The sequence below is a fragment of the Sorex araneus genome, chromosome 2 (genome assembly GCF_027595985.1).
Source record: "Sorex araneus isolate mSorAra2 chromosome 2, mSorAra2.pri, whole genome shotgun sequence".
Classification (NCBI taxonomy): Eukaryota; Metazoa; Chordata; class Mammalia; order Eulipotyphla; family Soricidae; genus Sorex; species Sorex araneus.
The window spans coordinates 158164089-158184446 of NC_073303.1; the positions used below are offsets into that span (position 1 = coordinate 158164089).

The window sequence follows — 20358 nt, forward strand, 5'->3', positions numbered from 1 at the left end:
ACATCAGCTAAATATACATCAGCATTTGGAATCCCTGAAATTACAAATATAATGATGTATTATAGTTCTTGAGATAGGATAATATTTTTATCTTCATTTTACACATGACATGTATAACGTGTTTGTAGTGGGTACCCCATAAGTACTGGAGTGAGCTGTGGCAGTCCCCACTCTGGGCCCACTGGGGCCCGGTAGCCTTTGCTTGTTTGTTTATTTCTTTGTTTGTTTTAGTAAATAGGTAGTTCCTTTTATTATTATTTTTAATTGGGTCACTGTGAGATAGTCTATATCTAGAAAGATACATAGATAGATAGATAGATAGATAGATAGATAGATAGATAGATAGATAGATAGGTAGATAGATAGGTAGATAGGTAGACAGATAGATAGATAATCGCACGATACAGCCGCTCAACATCTGATAGCCTAGTTCTCCCTCTTGGAGAACCTGGCAAGCTACCAAGAGTTTAGTGCCCACTTGGGGGAGAGCCTGGCATGCTCCCCATAGCATATTCATATGCCAAAACCAGTAACAATGCTGGGCCTCATTCCCCTGACCCTGAAGAGCCTCTAATCAGCACCATTGAGAAGGATGAGTTAAGAGAGGCTGCTAAAATCTCAAATTTCAAGACTAGGACAAATGGAGACATTACTGGGCCCACTCGAGCAAATCGATGATCATGGGGATGACAGTGACAGTGATTTTATTGAGACCCAAAAGAACTAAACAACAGATCCAAATTCATGTAACCATAAGTTTCAATAAAATATTTGTGAGTATTTTGGAGGGGAAAGGGATTGAGGTCAAACTTGGAGGTTTTAATGGGTTACTCCTGGTTCTGTGCTCAGATCTGAATCTAGACTATGCTTTGGGAAGCAAACAATATAAGGGACCTGATTGTACTTGACTACATTTGAAAACATGTGATTTTACTCCTGATAAATATAATATGTATAATTCTTGAACTTGAACTTAAGCAATCTAACACCAGATCTTATTCTCTCATAGTGTGTCATTTTTTCACAATTATCTTAAAAAGAAAAAAAAATGGTTATCCATGAACTATCAGATTCCAGTAACTATAGGAGGCAAATATAAAGGGGAATTGAAATGTAAATTAAGTGTAATTTCAGTAAAAATAATGTTTTATCAAGATGTACTAAAAAGCATGGATAGCTATAACTCAGAGATGTAGAGGTTTTTTGTATAAACTGAAAGTGAAAATGCACTGTTTACACATATTATTAAACAATTGCTCCAATTTTCCATGTTGTTGTTTGAGAAGACAGTAGGTTGGAAACAGGAGTTTGTCAAGTTTCCAGAAACATCCCTGGGGATGAAGCAGCAGTAGTTCCAACTGCAACTTGGCCAACACTCTTTTCATCTTGGAAGTAGACGATTAGCCATGATTGGAGGTGACTGCTAATGACAGCAGGAGAAAACTGAATCAGTTCTGCCAGCAGTTCTTCTAAATGTGTGATGGAGGAAAGCAGATACAACACTTCCCTCCTCCCTTTCTCCATTGCCTCATCTTACCAGATAGTAACACACTTCCTGGTTCTGCCTTCAACTCCTTGGGACTGGTTCAGGATACACTATGGTCCAGGTTTTACCTTCAAGAGTCTTGTAAAAAATGTTTATTGAAAATGAATCAATTTTATTACTCAGAAACAAAACGTAGCCCTTGCTTCCCATTGCTAGGTTCAAGTTGTCTTATAGTTAAAATAGCAATTGGGCTTACACTATCTCCTTCAAACCATTCTAAGAAGAAAATACTCTTCCTTTGATGGAGATGACACTCTTTGTTTCAATAGAAAGGAATAGAAACTACAGGACCTGAAATTTTTGTAATTCTGACATTTAAACTCATTCTATCCAAAAGTATAAAAAGTTAAGTTTATATTAATCTTTGCATTTTTCAATATGTAAATAATACACATATTAGGTGAATAATCTCAATCCAGTAAACAATTGATCAGCATTTAATAAACTGGAAAACAATACCCACGGGAGCTGAAAAACCAAATCCCTTAACACCAGCTTTCCTTTCAAATGAACTCCAGGTGGCAGCCAGACAATTTTTGACATGAAAAAAACCTGACACTTTACTGGAAAACAGATTCCAAATATTAAGGGGGCGGAAAAAAAAGATGGGACATTCAGTAAAGAATAGACAATGTTGTGCTAAAAGGCTATGTTGTTTTGCCAGAAAAAAATTCAATCTGTGTGCAAAATACCTCTTCTCATGTCTTTTGATCTGATGTAGCACTTGTCCAAATAGATGGGCTCCCTGAAGGGAAAACCCATTTCCAACACTGAGCAGTTTTAACAAATGCAAAGCACTCAACCTCAGGCTTAAATATCCCAAATGGTCTTTTGCTGGTAACAGGAGAACAAAATCAGTGTTTTACTCAGAAAACAGCTTTCCAGGCTTTTCTCTTCTGTTCCATTTGTGCATTGATATGAAGATCAGAGTCGTTGACTTGAATGTGATTTAGAATCTCTGTGCAAACAATGAAACATTAAACACTTTCTAGTCCTCTAAAATTTGTATTCAGACTTTTCTCCTTTCTGGGTATAATCACAATCCCATCAGTATTCGAGGGATTTGCGCACACAGACTGCTTCTGTCAAAATTGTAGCAAGTTAATGCATTCAGATATAACTTAGTTGTGCAAATGATTGCCTGAGACGGGGGATGTAACTCGGTATTTTGACATATGTCATCTTTTATGGAGCACAATATCTTTTTGGTTCTATTTTTTAGACCTTTTGGTTTCAACTTAGTCACATGAAGACTTGGAAAAACAAAATTATATGTTAAAAAAAAACTAAAAGGAAAAACAAGCTTGGAAAAAATAACCCAAAGTCAAAAAGAAAGGCAGACGCCAAAAATCACCAAGTACTATGGCCAAGCAAGAGGAGCAAAAGCTTTAGTCGAGGTAAAAAGTCTTTGGACTTTGCTTCTTGTCTTTTCAAAATGATAGATAATTTTGTGAGCATTTATTCATTTTGTGAGATTTAATAAGTATTGTTTTCTTTCACCACTTTGCCAATTTTCTTCAAAGGAAATTGCTACTTCAGACTCTTCATAAATCCTGTTGCCTCTATGAATTTCGTTTCCTCATGGGTAAGATGGGAATAACAATGCCTACTTTGTGGTGTTGGTACGATGGTTAGAAATAATGAATATATATATGAAAATCACCTAATGGTGCCGGGAACATAATGGAAGCCGTCACTATTGTTATTACTTGAAAGCTATATCTGGACATGTAAATTGGAATAAAACACTGAAGCCGTTTTCACACTAATTCAAACATAAGAACACATTTTCTTGCAGATTCAATGTAATTGAGGTAAATGTTAGAACATTTATGTGAATTATCAAGATACATAAATTGTTTCAATTTTCCACTTTCCATGTCCAGATATAGCTTTTGTGCATTGCCCCAGAGAACCTAGAGACTTTAAAAAACTTTGCCCATTACTGAAAACTCTCAGCATTAAGTTTAACTAGCCTTAGTACATAACTGCCAATATAGTGCTGGACAAACTCTATCCATTAGTAGAGCTATAGCCTCAGATATTAAAACCAAGAAAGCTAACCTTATATATAGGTCCAAAGCATATCCCTCTTTTAAATTTAAATCAGTGAAAATGAAATTTGCTTGAATACAAATAAACAAACAATGGGGCCATTTTCAGAAATATATTTGTCGTAATTCACCATAATGTAACTTTCAAGAGCATATTAAGAAAATTTACAGGAAAAAAGTAAATTCTGTAAGAAAATGAGGAAAAAATGATTTTTTACTACTTAAATTTTTCTTTTATGTCTTATATTTTGGTCTCTTGGAACAAGCTTAACAGCTGTTCTGGGAAAAAGAAAATAGGGAAAATGTTTCTCTAAGAAATAGTGAATTTGAAAAGAATATTTAATTTCACTTTAAGCATAACTATTCCTTATCAAGTTGTTTAAAAACTATTTTAAAAGCTCTGCATACATGAAATGTTATTGAACAAAGTTTAAAATCTGGAAATTATCAATTCTATATTTGTATCCTAAAATTAGTACAATATATCAGCATAATGTTAGAGAGTTCACACTAAAACAAGACTCAGATATTTAGACCTCTGTTCATTATAGGATACTAAACTTTACAGAGGATCCATTATTCTCATATATAAAATGAGAGGACGAGGCTAAGTTGTACATCCAACCTTCCAGCAATAATTCCTTTACCATGTAATTCACCCTTTGTTCCATGCCAAATAACCATAATACAAATTCAATTTTAGAAACAAAATTATTTTCATTCCTAGATTGGTCTAGGCTGGAACTTTCTGGATTATATCACTAGACTAAAATAAATGATGGAGAAGCTCAGTTCTCTAAGCATTGGAATCAAAAGATGAAGAAAAATGAATCAATAAAAATGAAAAATTTCTGGGGAGGACAAACGGAACTCAAAAGAAAAGGATTGTGTGATTGGGAAAGATCATATATTACAAAGAATATATAGTTGGAGCAATAGGACAGCAGGTAGGGCGTTTGCCTTGCATGCAGCTGACCTGGGTTTAATTCCTCCATCCCTCTCAGAGAGCCTGGCAAGCTACCGAGAGTATCCTGCCCACACAGCAGAGCCTAGCAAGATACCTGTGGCGTATTCAATATGCCAAAAACAGTAATAATAAGTCTCATAATGGAGACATTACTGGTGCCCGCTCGAGCAAACTGATGAGGAACAGAATGACAGTGATACAGTTGTACACTGTATATGGTTGTATACAGTGTTATAGTTGTACAGAGGCAAATCAGATGGAAGAGACATCACAGGGAAGCAGACTTTTCTGTACAGATAATACAGGTAAGAAAGAGAAGCTCAGTTCTCTAAGCAATGGAAAGAAAGAAGTTTTATTTTATAGTTATTTTGATGGGGGGCTGGAGCAATAGCACAGTGGTAGGGCATTCGCCTTGCACGCGGCTGACCTGGGTTCGATTCCTCCACCCCTCTCAGAAAGCCTGGCAAGCTACCGAGAGTATCTCACCCACATGGCAGAGCCTGGCAAGCTACCTGTGGTGTATTAGATATGCCAAAAACAGTAACAAGTCTCAAAATGGAGACGTTACTGGTGCCCATTTGAGCAAATCGATGAGCAACGAGAGGACAGTGATACAGTGATAGTGATTTTGATGGGGAAACTTAGAAATTATTAAATTTAAATTTAAACAAGAGAGCAAATTTCTTTGAGATATTACGTGAGTTTGAACCCAAGAAATGACTAAGCAGCTCCAGCATGGCTGGTAAATGAGTGATCTAATTAACCTGGTAAGAATAGTCATCTGGTAAGAAATTAGTTACTAAACAAATTTATTTTAAATTAAATTGAATTACGAGACAATAAGTATGGCTATGACTTTGCATGCATAGACATAATTTACTTCAGTTTTCAACAATTTAGATCCTCATTCAGTGAAACATCTTTACTATTTATTTTATTTTATTTTGTAAAACACTTCCGTGTGAATTAGCTGGTGAGTTGTAGAACTCGAGTGAAATAATAAATATAAATTAATCACATATATTTATATATACATATATAAAACAGATTCAAGAAATACATTCCAACTATACTAATACCCTGAGTAAGGATAATACAAAGTGGTCAGATGCATAAATAAGACTTCTACTTGAAAGTTACAGAAATATTTGAGTTCTTAAATGTAAAAGTGAAATTAGAAGTATCATTTCCATCTAATTTTCAGAATAGGAGCTTCCTAAGTGACTCTCAGGAGTCTGGGGACACTTCCACTGAACCTGACAGTTCAACATCAGAGCAATGCAGTACTGCAGCCCAGTGAGTCTGGGTTCCCCTGGGTTACACTGGGATGGCTGAGAGGCCATGGAGTGCCTTAGCTGTAGCTCAGAGCTTTGAGCGTGCAATACATTCATCCCTGACCCCTGAGTTATCTCCACCCCTATATTTACATATAAATTTACATATATATCTCTACATATGCATATTTACATATATGCCCAAGTAGCTCATGGAAGAGCCTGGCAAACTCCCCATGGTGTATTTGATATGCCAAATACAGTAACAAGGGGCCGGAGCGATAGCACAGCGGGTAGGGCGTTTGCCTTGCACGCGGCCGACCCGGGTTCGATCCCCGGCATCCCATATGGTCCCCCAAGCACCGCCAGGAGTAGTTCCTGAGTGCAAAGCCAGGAGTAACCCCTGAGCATCGCTGGGTGTGACCCAAAAAGCAAAAAAAAAAAAAAAAAAAAAAAAAAAAAAAAAAAAAAACAAATACAGTAACAATAACAGGTCTCGTTTCCCTGACCCTGAAAAGAGCTTCCAATGGCTGGGAAAAATGAGTAAGGATAGGCTGCTAAAATCTCAGGGCTGGAATTAATGAAGACGTTACTGGCGCCTCCTTGAGTAAATCGATGAACAATGGGATGACAGTGATACAGTGACACAGTGACCCAAATATCCACTTCCTTTGCTCTCAAAATCTAACTTCCCCTGTGTCTTTCCTTTTGGGGTGGAGGTAGAGGGAATCAGCAGTTTTATGTTACTCATCTTCCCGTCCTTCACAGGCTATTGTTCACTTCACCTCTGGCATTTCTCCCCAGGTCCCCATCTGGCATATTATGTATTGTCTCCTCAGAGTGGGGTGAGATGATAGTGAGATGCTGTTCTATAGTAAAGCATGTTCATCCCATGAAACTGAAGCAGACAGGAAGAAAGGGAGTCCCTAGCAATGAGTTGTTTCTCAAGAAGCAATAAAACCCAGATGTGATTTACAGAAGTTAGTCTGCCACCAACCCTGAAGTAGTCCAAAAGCGTGAAGAAAGGATTTTGCAAAGACCAATCCCTTACTCTATCCTGAAGCTATGGCACCCTGAGAACTTGGGTGATAAGGACTATATTCTGTGCCATGCAGATCAAATGGACCTCAGGAGCAGTTTGACAGCTGCCTTGTGAGATTAGTGAGAGGCTGGCATCCACACCACAGAGAGTTTGTAGCAGATAAAACCCACCTCCACACACTTCCCCAGGAAGATCAAAATGGGTTAAATCTCTCTCTCTCTCTCTCTCTCTCTCTCTCTCTCTCTCTCTCTCTCTCTCTCTCTCTCTCTCTCTCTCTGCTTCTCTCTCTCTGTCTCTCTGTCTCTCTGACTCTGCTTCTCTCTCTCTGTCTCTCTGAATCTGTCTTTTTGTTTCTGTCTGCCTGTCTGTCTCTCTCACTGTGTGTCTCTCTCTCCCTTTCTCTGTCTCTCCAACCCCTTGACTTCCCACTTCTCCCACCAACTTCATATGGGAAACTTCCAAAAGACCTACTTCATTCCAGTAGCCATTCTGGCTACCTTCAATAAAATTAAGTTCTCTACTATACCATCCTATAGATTCACTGAAAAACCCTGGCAATATTAAGGAAAAAACCAAGTAGGCTATAAAAACTCCAATCCAATAAGAAATAAGACATTTCCAGTTATGGGATAAGTACCTAACAAGCTGCTTCAATGTCATAGCTGTATAAAAACTAGCTTCTTTGATGCAATATTATTTGATTTTTCAGTCCTCAGATTACTCCACTTTTTCTAACTTCCACTTAGCATTAGGAAAATATTACTGAACATGAAAGAGATTATTCTCAACAAAGATCATCTATCTGCCCCAACATAAGCCTCTTGTGAGAGTCATTAATTCAGAATGATACCCTGAGGGTTTTCAACTCATCAACCTATAATGACTGATATAATTCAAAGTTTTACAGAACAAGTTACTGTGAAACGATTTTGATCTGGGCAACTTTCCTTTAAAACCTCCCTACTAAAAAAAAAAAAGGCGGGGGCTGAAGAGATAGCACAGAGGGTAGGACATTTGCCTTGCACGCGGCCGACCCGGGTTCAAATCCCAGCATCCCATATAGTCCCCTGAGCACGACCAGGGGTAATTCCTGAGTGCAGAGCCAGGAGTAACCCCTGTGCATCGCCAGGTGTGACCCAAAAAGCAAAAAAAAAAAAAAAACTCCCTACTAATAGTAGGTGCCTGTGATTCTTTTATTCCATTAATAGTATAAATTAGGATTGGTAAGAAAAATGAGACCAGCTCTAGATAAGTATGATCTAGTTAGTAGAACACAGACTGTTTTAACATTAGAAATACCAGGGAATAAAAGTCAGTCACTGTTGACTTCATGGAAGCCATAGCCAAGAATCAGAAAGAAAGGCCTCCACTTAGGATGATATCTACTTATCTCTTCGAAGTGGAGGATTTTCAAAGTAGCCCAGTTTTATGTCTCAGTAGTCTACGGTCACCACTAAACAACAATGGCTTCTTTTCCATATCCCAAATATTATAGAAGTTCCACTCATTGACAAAATTTCATCAGAAGTCTACTAAGAAACGAGGCCATCTTCAGAGAATAGTTTCAAAGCTTGGAATAATTCCCCATAGCTAATGTATATTTTTTATATTTATCACTCATACAAATTCATTGAGCAATTCTCAAATTTTCAAACAAAATAAAGGCAAGCATATGATTTTACCTAGATGTACCACTCTTCTGTCTTTCCCTTAGAAGGTGTGTTGGACTTTCACGTTCCATAATCCACAACATTTAACTGTTAGTGTCATTGCTATTCTAACTCGACCATAATTTTCCTCTGTTGTTCAGTTAAATGAAAATAGATAATTATCATACCTGATAAAAGCTGTCTCCCTAAAATCCATAGGTTAAAATTCTAACCCCCATGTGATTGTATTTGGAGAGAAGACCTTTAAAAAATAATGAAGGTTAAATTCAGTCATCAGATTGGGACTCCAGTCTGATAAGACACGTTTCCTTACAAAAAGAGAATGAGGCACAAGGGAATGTATACACATAAAATGAGCCAGATGAAGACATAGAAAGAGGATAATTTTCTGCAAATGAGTAAAAGAGGCCTCAGGTGAATTCAACCCTGATGATGCTGTATTTCACTGCATAATCATCATAATTGTTGCTTCAGCCCCAAAAAACTGGCTTACCACTTTTTAATCACAAAGTCATCACATGATACTATTCTGTTTTTCAGTTGCTTCAATGGTAAGAGTAACAATGTATTTACCAATATAATATAGATGTATAATTTTGCCTTCTTATTCATTGTGATCTAGCCTAGAACTCTCAATGCATGCATACATTTTGCCAGAATGCAAATATACTCTTTAAGGATCACTTGTTCTATTTCTAAGAGTAATCACCAGTTCATGCCCATAAGAAATATTAAGCACCATTCACTGGAACTGTTATCCACATGGTTATTTAACAGTTAGAACCTATACAATAGAAAATAAGAATCAGAGCTTCCAAGACACTGAAATTTCTAATACACAGATCTGAATATGATTCACAGTGGTTAAGGACACATTTATTTTGGTGTTGAGGACAATGAAACTACAACAGCCTTCACTTACAAAATATTCAGACACATAAGATTAAATAGCATAAGTTTACATTTCACAGAACTGTGGTAAATTTTCTCAAAGTAATGTTTTTTATTTAATTTTATTAAATCACCATGTGTAAAATTACAATGCTTTCAGATTTAAGTCTCAGTTATACATGCTAAAACAACCATCCTTTCACCAGTACCCATATTCCACCACCAAAAAAAAAAAACCACCAAAAACCCAGTATACCTTCCATCCCTCCCACCACCCCCCCAAACTGATAAATTTTACTTTACTTTCTCTTTACTTTGGTTACATTCAATATTTCAACAAAAACCTCACTATTCTTAGGAGTTCCCCACTAGAAGTCAGACCTGTTGTGAAGAGATATGAGGTAGTGTGGTCACGGCCGCGATACAGATTTTGGATTTCTGTATTTTAGCAACTATGTCCAGGGAAATTTCTTCCAGATATTGGATCATTGCAAGCTTGTAACTCTCATCTGCGGTCCTCATAATATGGCTGTCACCACACCCTTCATCCCCGGCAAGGAAAAAGGCAAGAGAGAGAAAAACCTTTCCCCTCCTGGGCAGGCATAGGGACTCGACTTAGTTCTCAGTCTGGAGACATTATGCAAGGAGCTGCCCATACCAAAAGTAGTTTAGCTGGCCTCTGGAGTCATGCTCATGCAGCTACAGAGAGGCCGAACACGTGCGGCCCCCAGGATCACATCTCGGCAGTGAACCTCAAAGTAATGTTTTGATAGCAATGTACAATAGCAACTAAAGTGTTCACTTTTCCTTCAGGTTGGAAAAATGATCATTAGATTGTTGTGAAGAAATAATGGGTCTCAACTCCCAAGTACCCATGCATCTTAATATTGCACAAATAATAGCTTAATAATAAATGATTTTAAGTAATACTGAGACAATTTTATAAAGCTTTGTTATGCCCCATGTTTAAAAAAAAAAGTACACTGATGAAGGGATGGGTGTTGGAACATTGTATGACTTACCCAATCATGCACAACCTTGCAACTGTACATTTCATGGTGATTCATGAAAGGAATAAATTTAAAAGAGATAGATATAATATAAAATAAATATGCAAAATAAAGCATAAGATCTGTAATGATTATGCAATGAAACAAAGTATCTCTTCCTTGTCTTTTCAGTCTCTATAATTTTAAGAAATAAATTTTTGACATTTGTGTCACTCAACTTATGGCATGGGGGGGGCAGGGGTTGAGTCACACCCAGTGATGTTCAGGGCTTACTCCTGATTCTGAACTCAGGAATTACTCCTGGTGGTGCTCAGGGAACCATATGGGATGCCAGAGATAAAACCTGAGTCAGTTGCTTGCAAGGCAAACAACCTACCCTCTGTACTATCACTCCAGTTCCAACCTATGAGATTTTATTGTAAAACCCAAGAAAATTAACACATATTTAACCACAGTCAGTCAACGTACATAAAACAGCAAGAAAGAGGCAGAGAGAGTTGGCAGATACATTTATTGCATAACTAAACAAAGATGGAAATACACATGGTCATGATGTGTAAGTTCTATGAGTTGCCTAGGTTTTGTATATTAATTCCCACAATTGTGTACTAAAGCCACAAATTACCTGTATTGCCATGATTGCCACTATCAGATAAACAACTCCCTCATTTGCTTCTTGATTTAGTGGCCTAAGGCACCAAGTGGTAAAATCAACATCTGGGTAAATGTATCCCGACTTTAGTCACCTAGTGTGATTGTTCCTTTCTTTGGAAATAAGAATTTTTCTATCTATAGATCCGAAACATTCAAGAGAAAGAAGTTTTAATTTTATGAGAGGAGAGTGAGTGAATCCACTCTACTTTGATCCCTTGGCTCATTGACTAGTATTTTAGCTATGAAATAAATTACATTTTTGGCTTTTTTTCTCTCTGGAGAAAGCTGTAATCTCTCCTGAACACATATCTCTCTCTTTCTCTTCCCTTACATCTAAGTTTCTTTCAATAAAAGTACTTTGTTAAACTAAAATGGACAAAAAGGGGAAATAACATTTGTCTAAAGGAGCCGAAGAGTGAGCAATCATACTGGGCCCAGTAGTACAGCTACTCAAATGTGGCAGAGTTGCAGTCTGCCAGAGTCACAGCCTTTGCTGCTAGGGGCCATATAGTATAGTAATCAAACTCAGGGACTTCAACATATAGGGAATGGCCTCTAGCCCTTTGAGTTATATTGATGGCTCCAGGGGAAAAAATACAATACATTTTGTGAGATCACCAAGTCAAAGCTTATATTATGTCATGTATGACAATTCCTCAAACACACAAGGGTTGTCACCCAGCCATTTTTGTATCCATTACACCATTACACTGTTCTATTCAACAGCCTGTATTTTGGGATGATGAGATACATGATAAAACCAGTGAAAAGCCCAATTCACCACATTCTCACCAAGGATTTAAGCCTAAGGCTTCTATTCTCCTTCTATTGTACAGTAATAGCCTTCTTTTTGTAGCTTTGCTTTTCTTTTGTTTCATTTTGTTCTGTCTTTGTTTCCTCGGGTCATATCTGGTGGTGCTTAAGGCTACTCCTCTGCACTCAGGGGTTCCTTCTGACAAGGCTCAGGAAACCATAATCAGGTGCTGGGATCAAATCAGCCAAATGCAAGGCAAGCATTCATTGTGAAATGGATAGAAATTGCACTATGATCCTAGTCCCATAATAGCCTTCTTAGCCTAAAGTGAAAATACCTTGATGCATTTAGCAAGCCCTGAATGACAGTACACGAAGAAGTGTTATTTAGGGCAGGAAGGAAGACTATCTTTTCCAGGGAGAACAAATTTCTGTTTGTTCTATGATAAAAACATTAATACAGTCAATTTGTGATCAATAGGTTAACTGGTGAGTGATTGTCCCCCATAGACAGTAGTGTATTATCATTGAGACAAAGGGCTCAAAGATGGACCCCATTAGTTGCAGTCTGGCTGATTAGCAGTGGAAGCACCTATTTCATGTCTGTTAAAAGAAATACCATAAATTTGAGTCCATGCAGGATAACTTTTATTCCTACAGCCATATCTATTTTAGTCATTGGTCCATTGTACCAGTAAAGTCTAAAGAAAGAGGCTGTGCTTGGGTATTATTCACATACTGAATGGGGAGTTTTACATGTTTTTATGTTTTTTTTTTTTAATCCTGCAAATGAGCACAATCATTCTATGTTTGTCCCATAGAAATTGAATAACATAAAATGTCATTAATTCATATGACAATCATTCTATGTTTGTCACTCTATGTATGTATGTAGGGGCCAAAAGGACTGGTCCATGGTAGGAAGCTTGCCACAAAGTAGGAGGGGGGACGCAGTTAGAACAGAGAATGGACCATTGTGACAATGATAGTTGTAAATGATTACTCTGGACAAAAATCTGAGCACTGAAATGAGGTAAGATGAAATGCATGATATTGTTATCCTTTCAGTAACAGTATTGCAAACCACAGTGCCTAAACGGAAAACAAGAGACAGAGAGAGAGAGAGAGAGAGAGAGAGAGAGAGAGAGAGAGAGAGAGAGAAGGAGAGAGAGGAAGAGAGTGTCGGCTGCGGAAGCTAGGGGTAGGGGTTGGAGTAGGCAGGCAGGATGGACACTGGGGACATTGGTGGTGGGAAATGTGCACTGGTGAAGGGAAGTTTGTTGGAACATCACATGAATAAAACATAATCATGAACAGCTTTATAACTGTATATCTCACGGTGATAAAATATATAATAGTAATAGTCCATTGAGGAGGAGAGGATTCTAAAAAAAAGGAGGCTTTTAGACCAGGGAGATAGTTTAGTGCTAGAATAATTGCCTTGTATATATGAGGCTGCCTGGACTTTATAAGAAAAGGGAAAAAAAGAAAAAGAATGGAGAGAAAGAGACAAACTGACATTCATGGATATAACATCTGTCTATGTAATAAATGAAAGCCTTACCTTTAGAATTTCTCTTTGATAAGCATTCATATATTACACAATTATTCTTGATTCATATACTGTTCATAGTTTTCCAGACAAATGAACCTATGTACAAGGTTCACATGCATATGATCTATTTCTATAGAGAGATAGAATATAAATATGCACATATTTATAAAGAGAGACAGGAGACAGACCAAGGCACAGAAACTAGAGAAACTGTGAGGAATTGGACACTCATCTGCTGTCAGTTACCTAACAAAAACTGTGATGACATTCTAGTCTGAATAAAAGACATGAGAACCATAAGAATCACAAAGATAATAAATAATCCAAATGTAGGAGATCAGTGTTCCAGCTGGAAGAGATCTGCAGAGAGAGTGAATTTTCCCTATACTACTAGATCTCCAATGGACTGGGATGATATTAGTCCAACTGCCCAATCATCCAGATTGGTGAGGACAATCTGCTTTATTCTGCCCATCAATTCAAATTTCATGCCTTTTAGAAATGTTCACAGACATTAAGAATGACTATAGCCTGACAAATGTTGCCATTTAAAAGTTAACAGCATCCCATTCAAAGAATATTATTCATATATATATATATATATATATATATATTCCTTCTCAGATCTTTTTGTCATTATTCCCCCAATCTTTTAGTTTCTAAATTTCTGATCATCTAATAAAATAGTTATCTTCCCTATGATGACTTTGATATATCTTTAGCTATCCATCTTTGGCAAGGAAAGCAAAGTGCTCCAAGTTCTAAGTTTGGCTCAGGGGATATCAATGTTTGAGTGCTCAATTCTTTAGTTGTGTCAGCATATTTACATAAGAATCTGTAAACAAGGTTAAATATTTTTACTTCTGTGTCTACTGGTAATAGAAAATGCACCATAAAGTTATAGTATGAGTTGAAGAACAGGCAATATCATAACAAAAGTAGATTTAAACCTCTGACCTACCTACTGCCATCTACTCATACCACTAACGTGCTTAAGTCAGGTCTCATATCCACTTGTGCATAATGAGATATTCCTGCTGCTGCCTGAGCCAAAATTATGCCTTTGGCAGTTATATGCCAGAGTTTGTAGTGGACAGTTTAATCGCCTTAGTTAGCCTTCTTCAAAGGAGAATAATTTCATAAGACATCAAAGGTTTTCTCAAAAACCTCCAATTAGCATTCAGCTGCTCAGAAAGTAACAAGAAAATGGAAGATATCAGTATTCTAGGGTGGACCTGGAGGTGGCATTTAAGTCTATAAGTAAGATACATTCCAACTGACTCAAGGCTCTCTGGAAATCCAGAGAATTCGATAAATGCAGTTTTAATCCCTCCTCTTCACCTCATCATTACAAATGCAGCTCTCCCCACGACAATTATAATATAGATAAATGGTTATTTCTAGATCAACAGCATCAACATCACTGGGGAATTAAATGCTATTAAACTGTGATTTTGCTTAAGTCTGGTAGCTATATTAATATATACCATAAGTTTTCTCAAAAGACTAGATTTTATTTTTGAGTAAGCAAATTATTCTCTATATAAATTGTTTTTTTTTTTGCTTTTTGGGTCACACCCAGCGATGCTCAGGGGTTACTCCTGGCTCTGCACTCAGGAATTATTCCTAGCGGTGCTTGGGGGACCATATGGGATGCCGGGGATCGAAACCAGGTCGGCCGCGTGCAAGGCAAATGCCCTACCCTCTGTGCTATCGCTCCGGCCCCTATAAATTGGTATTTTAAGTATAATTTAGCAATTATAAAATTCTTTGTAAAAATTGGTGAATATTTTTGAATTTTAATTACTAAAATTTGAAGCTTTAAAATTATAGTGATGGGATATGATGCCACCAACAAGTCAACCTGTACCTGTGGGGCAAGTGCATCAGCAGCCTGCTGGTGCCTTCAGAATCCCTGACACCCCAAAATTGCCACTGTGTCTTTGGCCAGACGGCAACAACTTGGGACCAAGTTTACCAAGAAATTGAACGGCCAAAAGTTAGGTATGTGGTAGCCATGCCCACAAACCATCTCCGACTCAACTATACAAGCTCATTATTTGATCTTATTTCAGAGATCTGTAGCTAAATCTCAGAAGAGACCAAAAACCACAGTTAATCTTGGACCCCTGCATGACTGAACAGACATCAGAGGGGGGCAGGTTGGACTGTGCCTGCCCAAGCAGATCCCCCAGCAGCTGCTTGTTTCCACAATCTAAACTCACCGCCATACCCCCAACCTGACTCCAGCATCTCAGGAAAGACCTCACCAAGATATAATCTGCAGAAAATTCAGGTATGCGGGTTTTGTGACTAAAATCACCAGGCTTTCATGGAGTTGGGGTTGGCTACCTCCCCCCACTTTCCAATACATGGAAGCACTGACAGTCACCCCATGAACCAACTCCAGCGCCACCCTGTAAACTCTATTACTGGCCTTGCTTGAGAGACCCATAAATAAATCCCAAAAGAGATCAAAAGCCAGAGACACAGCAGAGAGTCCCGAAGGACACCAGAGAACCAGAGATCACTCCAGACTCCAGACCGAGCCAATTTCAAGGGGTACCCCAGATGGATACTGCACCTCAAGTGCAGTTTCCCCACCTACTCCAGAGGGAATCCTGGCAACCAAGAGCTTCCACAAGCAAGGCCCAGGAAGGAGGGTTCTAGGACTAAATTTCCATGCCACATGGCAGCAGAGGTGCTAGGCTGTCCCTCCTCAGCTCTCCGCCCACTTGTCGCCCTGGCTGTCAGCCCACAGTGTGCCTCCGGGTGCCATCTTAGCACATCAAGAGCCCTGGTCCAGAGACACCCAATTGAATTCCAAAATGGATTAGTGCCCTACAGAAATGTCTCTGGAACCAAACCATTTACAATCTAAGATTCCAGAAGTGCTTGGCTGCAGCACCCAAGACTTTCAAAATGAGCAATGGACAATGAATGATCTAGCATCTACCACTGACATGAAGGCTTTAATGGTGATGGGAAAATTCGAGCAAAACATAATGCCCAAAAGTAGAGAGAGAGTATTAGGGAAATTGACTGGAATTGGAGGGGGTGGATATACAGGGGACACTGGTGGTGTAAAGTGTGAACTGGTGGAGGGATGAGTGTTCGATCATTGTACAGCTGAATCTCAAACACGAAAGCTTTGTAACTGTTTCTCATGGTGATTGAAAAATATATATAATGAGTGATCAGTTTACAATCAGGATTGATTCACTAACGCATAAGTTGTCTTCAACATTTTGGAAAGATTATATATGTATATATGTGTATATATTGGCTATTTATTGCTTTGTCACAAAATAACCTCCCAAACTTAGTATCTTGGAACAACAAATATTTATTACTCTATAATATTTGTGATCTAGGAACTCAGGAGTGACTCAAGTGGGTGATTTGACTAAAGGTCTCCGAGGACATATACTAAGAAGTTAGCAAGTCAGGGCCATAGAAATACATTGTGCTGAGTACATGAGGTAGGGTGCTTGCCCTGCATATAGACAATGTGGATTCAATCCCAGGTATCTCATATTATGGCCAGAGCCTCTTTGGTAGCAACCCCTGAACACAGAAGGATTATGTCCAAGTCATGAGAAAGTAGGACCCCAAAAGCAAAGGGAAGGAAAGAAAAATGTTAGGAATGGGTAAAATTTGATCCGAAGACTTGATTAATAAGGATGCATTTTCAAACTAACTCACATGAATATGATGCCGTAATACTTCTTTGCCAACTACTAGTCACAGGACTCTGTTTCTCTTCAAATGGGCCTCGCTATGACTGCTTGTTTGATTTCACATGCCAGTTGATTTCCTCACAGTGATTGGAGTGTGTGTACGTGTGTGCATGTGCATACGTGAGAGAGATAAAGATGGAAAGTGAAAGATAAAGAGAGAGGATAGAGTGAGAAGTTCTTATACAGAGACCACAATTCTTTGTATAGTATAATCTTGGGAAAAACTTTCACTCACTTGTGCCATATGCTGTATGCTGGATGATGTCCACAACAATATGCCTAACTACAGTATTTAACATACTGAATAATTTTCATGTAACACCCTTCATCTTAGATGACTATCAATCATATTACACAATTCTAAAATTCAACACAGCTCATAGCTAGGTATATTCTGGAAACTTAATCAACTTCTGAAAAGTTCTCTACAAATAAAATCTTTGTCAGTATGTTTTTCAACACCCATTTTCCTTTTTTTTGACTGTGAATTCATCAGGCAGGTACTATTTCTTATTCATGCTTTTATTTCTAGCTTCATGAACAGTGACTTACAAAAAAGTGCTAAAGTACATACATATTACTGGAGCCAAATCATATTATAATTGTCATCCCATTGCTCATCGATTTGTTCGAGCGGGCACCAGTAACGTCTCTCATTGAGAGACTTATTGTTACTGTTTTTGGCATATCCAATACGCACGGGTAGCTTGCCAGGCTCTGCCGAGCAGGCTTGATACTCTCAGTAGCTTGCCAGGCTCTCCGAGAGAGGTGGAGGAATCGAACTCAGGTCGGCCACGTGAAAGGCAAAAGCCCAACCACTGTGCTATCGCTCCAGCCCATTATAATTGAAAATGTAGTTATATTGCTTTACTTACAAATAAATTATATATTTAAAAATATAGAAGTTCTATAAAATAAAATACACAAATATTAAGTGTATTAATTAGTAATTTTTGATCATTAAATATATTCATGTCATCCTAAACAATATAGAGAATGCTGTCCCCATGTCTGAAAATTCCCATCTACCAATGGGAGTTTTCCTCTCCACTTCACATATTATCTAATTTCTTTATGTTAGTTCTACCTATTCTTAAATTCTATATAAATGAGACAAGCTTATACCAAATTCTATGTATTTATGTGATTTTATTGCTCAACATAATGTTTTATGAGAAATACATTGTTGTTGCATATGTCAATAGTCCATTTCTTTTTACTGTTATGCAATACATTAGTGAATGAATATACTTCAATTTGCTTATCCATTCTCCTCTTTCAGTACATTTGGAATTTTTCCACATTTGGTCATTATGAATAAAGTTGCTGTCAATATTCTTTTATGATTATTAAAAGAATAGACATATGATTCTATTTCTCTTGGGTAAATACTGGAGAGTGAGATTTCTGGATGACATTGTTTTTAATTAATCAAAAGACTTCTTTGTCTTCCAGTTCTGTTTTGGAATTTAAGACCTAATTTCTCAAAAGAATAGAAAGCAAAGAAAAAAAAATGAAAAGATTAGCTTTCGCAGTTTCTGGAGTAACCAAAAGCATTAGATAGCCTTTCATTGTGTAAGGTTTGTGTGTATAGCTGTGGAATGAATTCTCAACACTGCAAAGAGGTACCTCTGCAATATACAAACACTGAGAGATGAGGGGCTGAGAGAGTGAGGGAGCAGAGTGTTGAGAGATAGCAATGGGAGAAATGAGAGCACACTGTAGCATCATAGAAATAAATTGCCTTTCTCCCTATTCTCCTTAGGAATTAGACACAGTTAGAGGTTAAAGTCCTTTAATTACTTCTATTATCCCACTTTCAAGTCTTGAAAAAGTATCTTGTTCTTAATATCCATACACCTCTTATGGCTCTATTTTAGTCCACTTCACTTATTCCCTTAGTTGACAACTACTCATTAAATATTTACTATTTTGCAGGAAGCATTTAAGTAACTAAGGAAAACACACTAGAAAAAAATCCCTCATATTACTAAATATATTTTCATACAGATAAGCAAAGTATATATTTCACTAATATTTTTTGTCACCTAATGAATTGCAATCATATTACATCTTAATTCCTTGGAATATTGAGTAGTTTCTGCCACTGCTACTCTCACATGATAAGTGTCCATTTTATGATTTTGAATGCATAAGTCGAAAATATCCCGTAGTTTGAAGAATAAAGCAGTAATGTTTTTGTGTGTTTGTTTTGTGCCACACTGTGTGGCTCTCATGGTTTACTGCTGACTCTGTGACTGGCTCTGTGCTCAGAGATCAACCTTGCTGCAGATGATGGAACCATGCAGGGTATCTGGGAACACACCTGAGCTGGCTGCTTGCAGTATGAGTACCTTACCCACTATACTATCTCTTTGTCCTCTAAATAACGATCATTAAGTCATAACAATCATTAGGTGTATTAAGTCATAACAATAATTAAGTGAGCACATAAATAAGGATTTTCCAGGAGGCATATTAGTCATCTGAGCTAGACTAAAATTTTATAATTTAAATAATTGTAGCCACATTATATAGTCCCAAGCTAAATTAAAGTCTAGTTTTTCCTAGAAAAGTTAGAACATTTTCAGAGTGAAATAGAACATCAAATTTAACATAATGTCAGACATGTAATAATAGTTAAACAACCACTAAAGCAAATTACTTCATATTTCACTTATGTTTAAGTCTTTAGCGTGAGTATATTTCTAATAAAGGGAAAATCGTGTTTTATAAAATTCACCTGAGTGGAAAAAAATCTCATGTCTGAGAACCATTCATCTAAGAAAGCTGCAAATCCCAGGTTTTGCAAGGTCATGCTGCTTTCAAAGTGACTGGGATCAAAGGGTTTTAAGAACACTAGAAATACTTTCACACAGGAAGACACCACATCAAGGGGCTATCAAGAGTGACCCCTCTGAGATGATAATTCATTGCTAACAGACCTGCTTATATACAATCTTATTTCACCTTTTCCTGATCATGAAAGCACTAGTTACACATTTTAGGAAAAGTAAGCATATAAAGTAATAAAAAAATTTGGATCACACGGCAAAATCTCTAATAATATTCATGTTTCCTTCTGATCTATTTTCTTTGCATATTTTTAGTTTTGCTCTTGTATTATAAAGAAAAACTGTAACTGTTTTCCTTATGCAGACTACAATTTATGCTTCTACACTAGGTCATTACAAATCTCATT

At 37.4% G+C, this 20358-nt stretch overlaps 1 pseudogene; it reads left to right on the forward strand.

Annotated features, from left to right (window-relative positions):
- The first annotated feature begins 1598 nt into the window (after positions 1–1598).
- The window catches only part of LOC129401709 (histone H3-like), a 55741-nt pseudogene continuing 36981 nt past the window's right edge, over positions 1599–20358 (forward strand).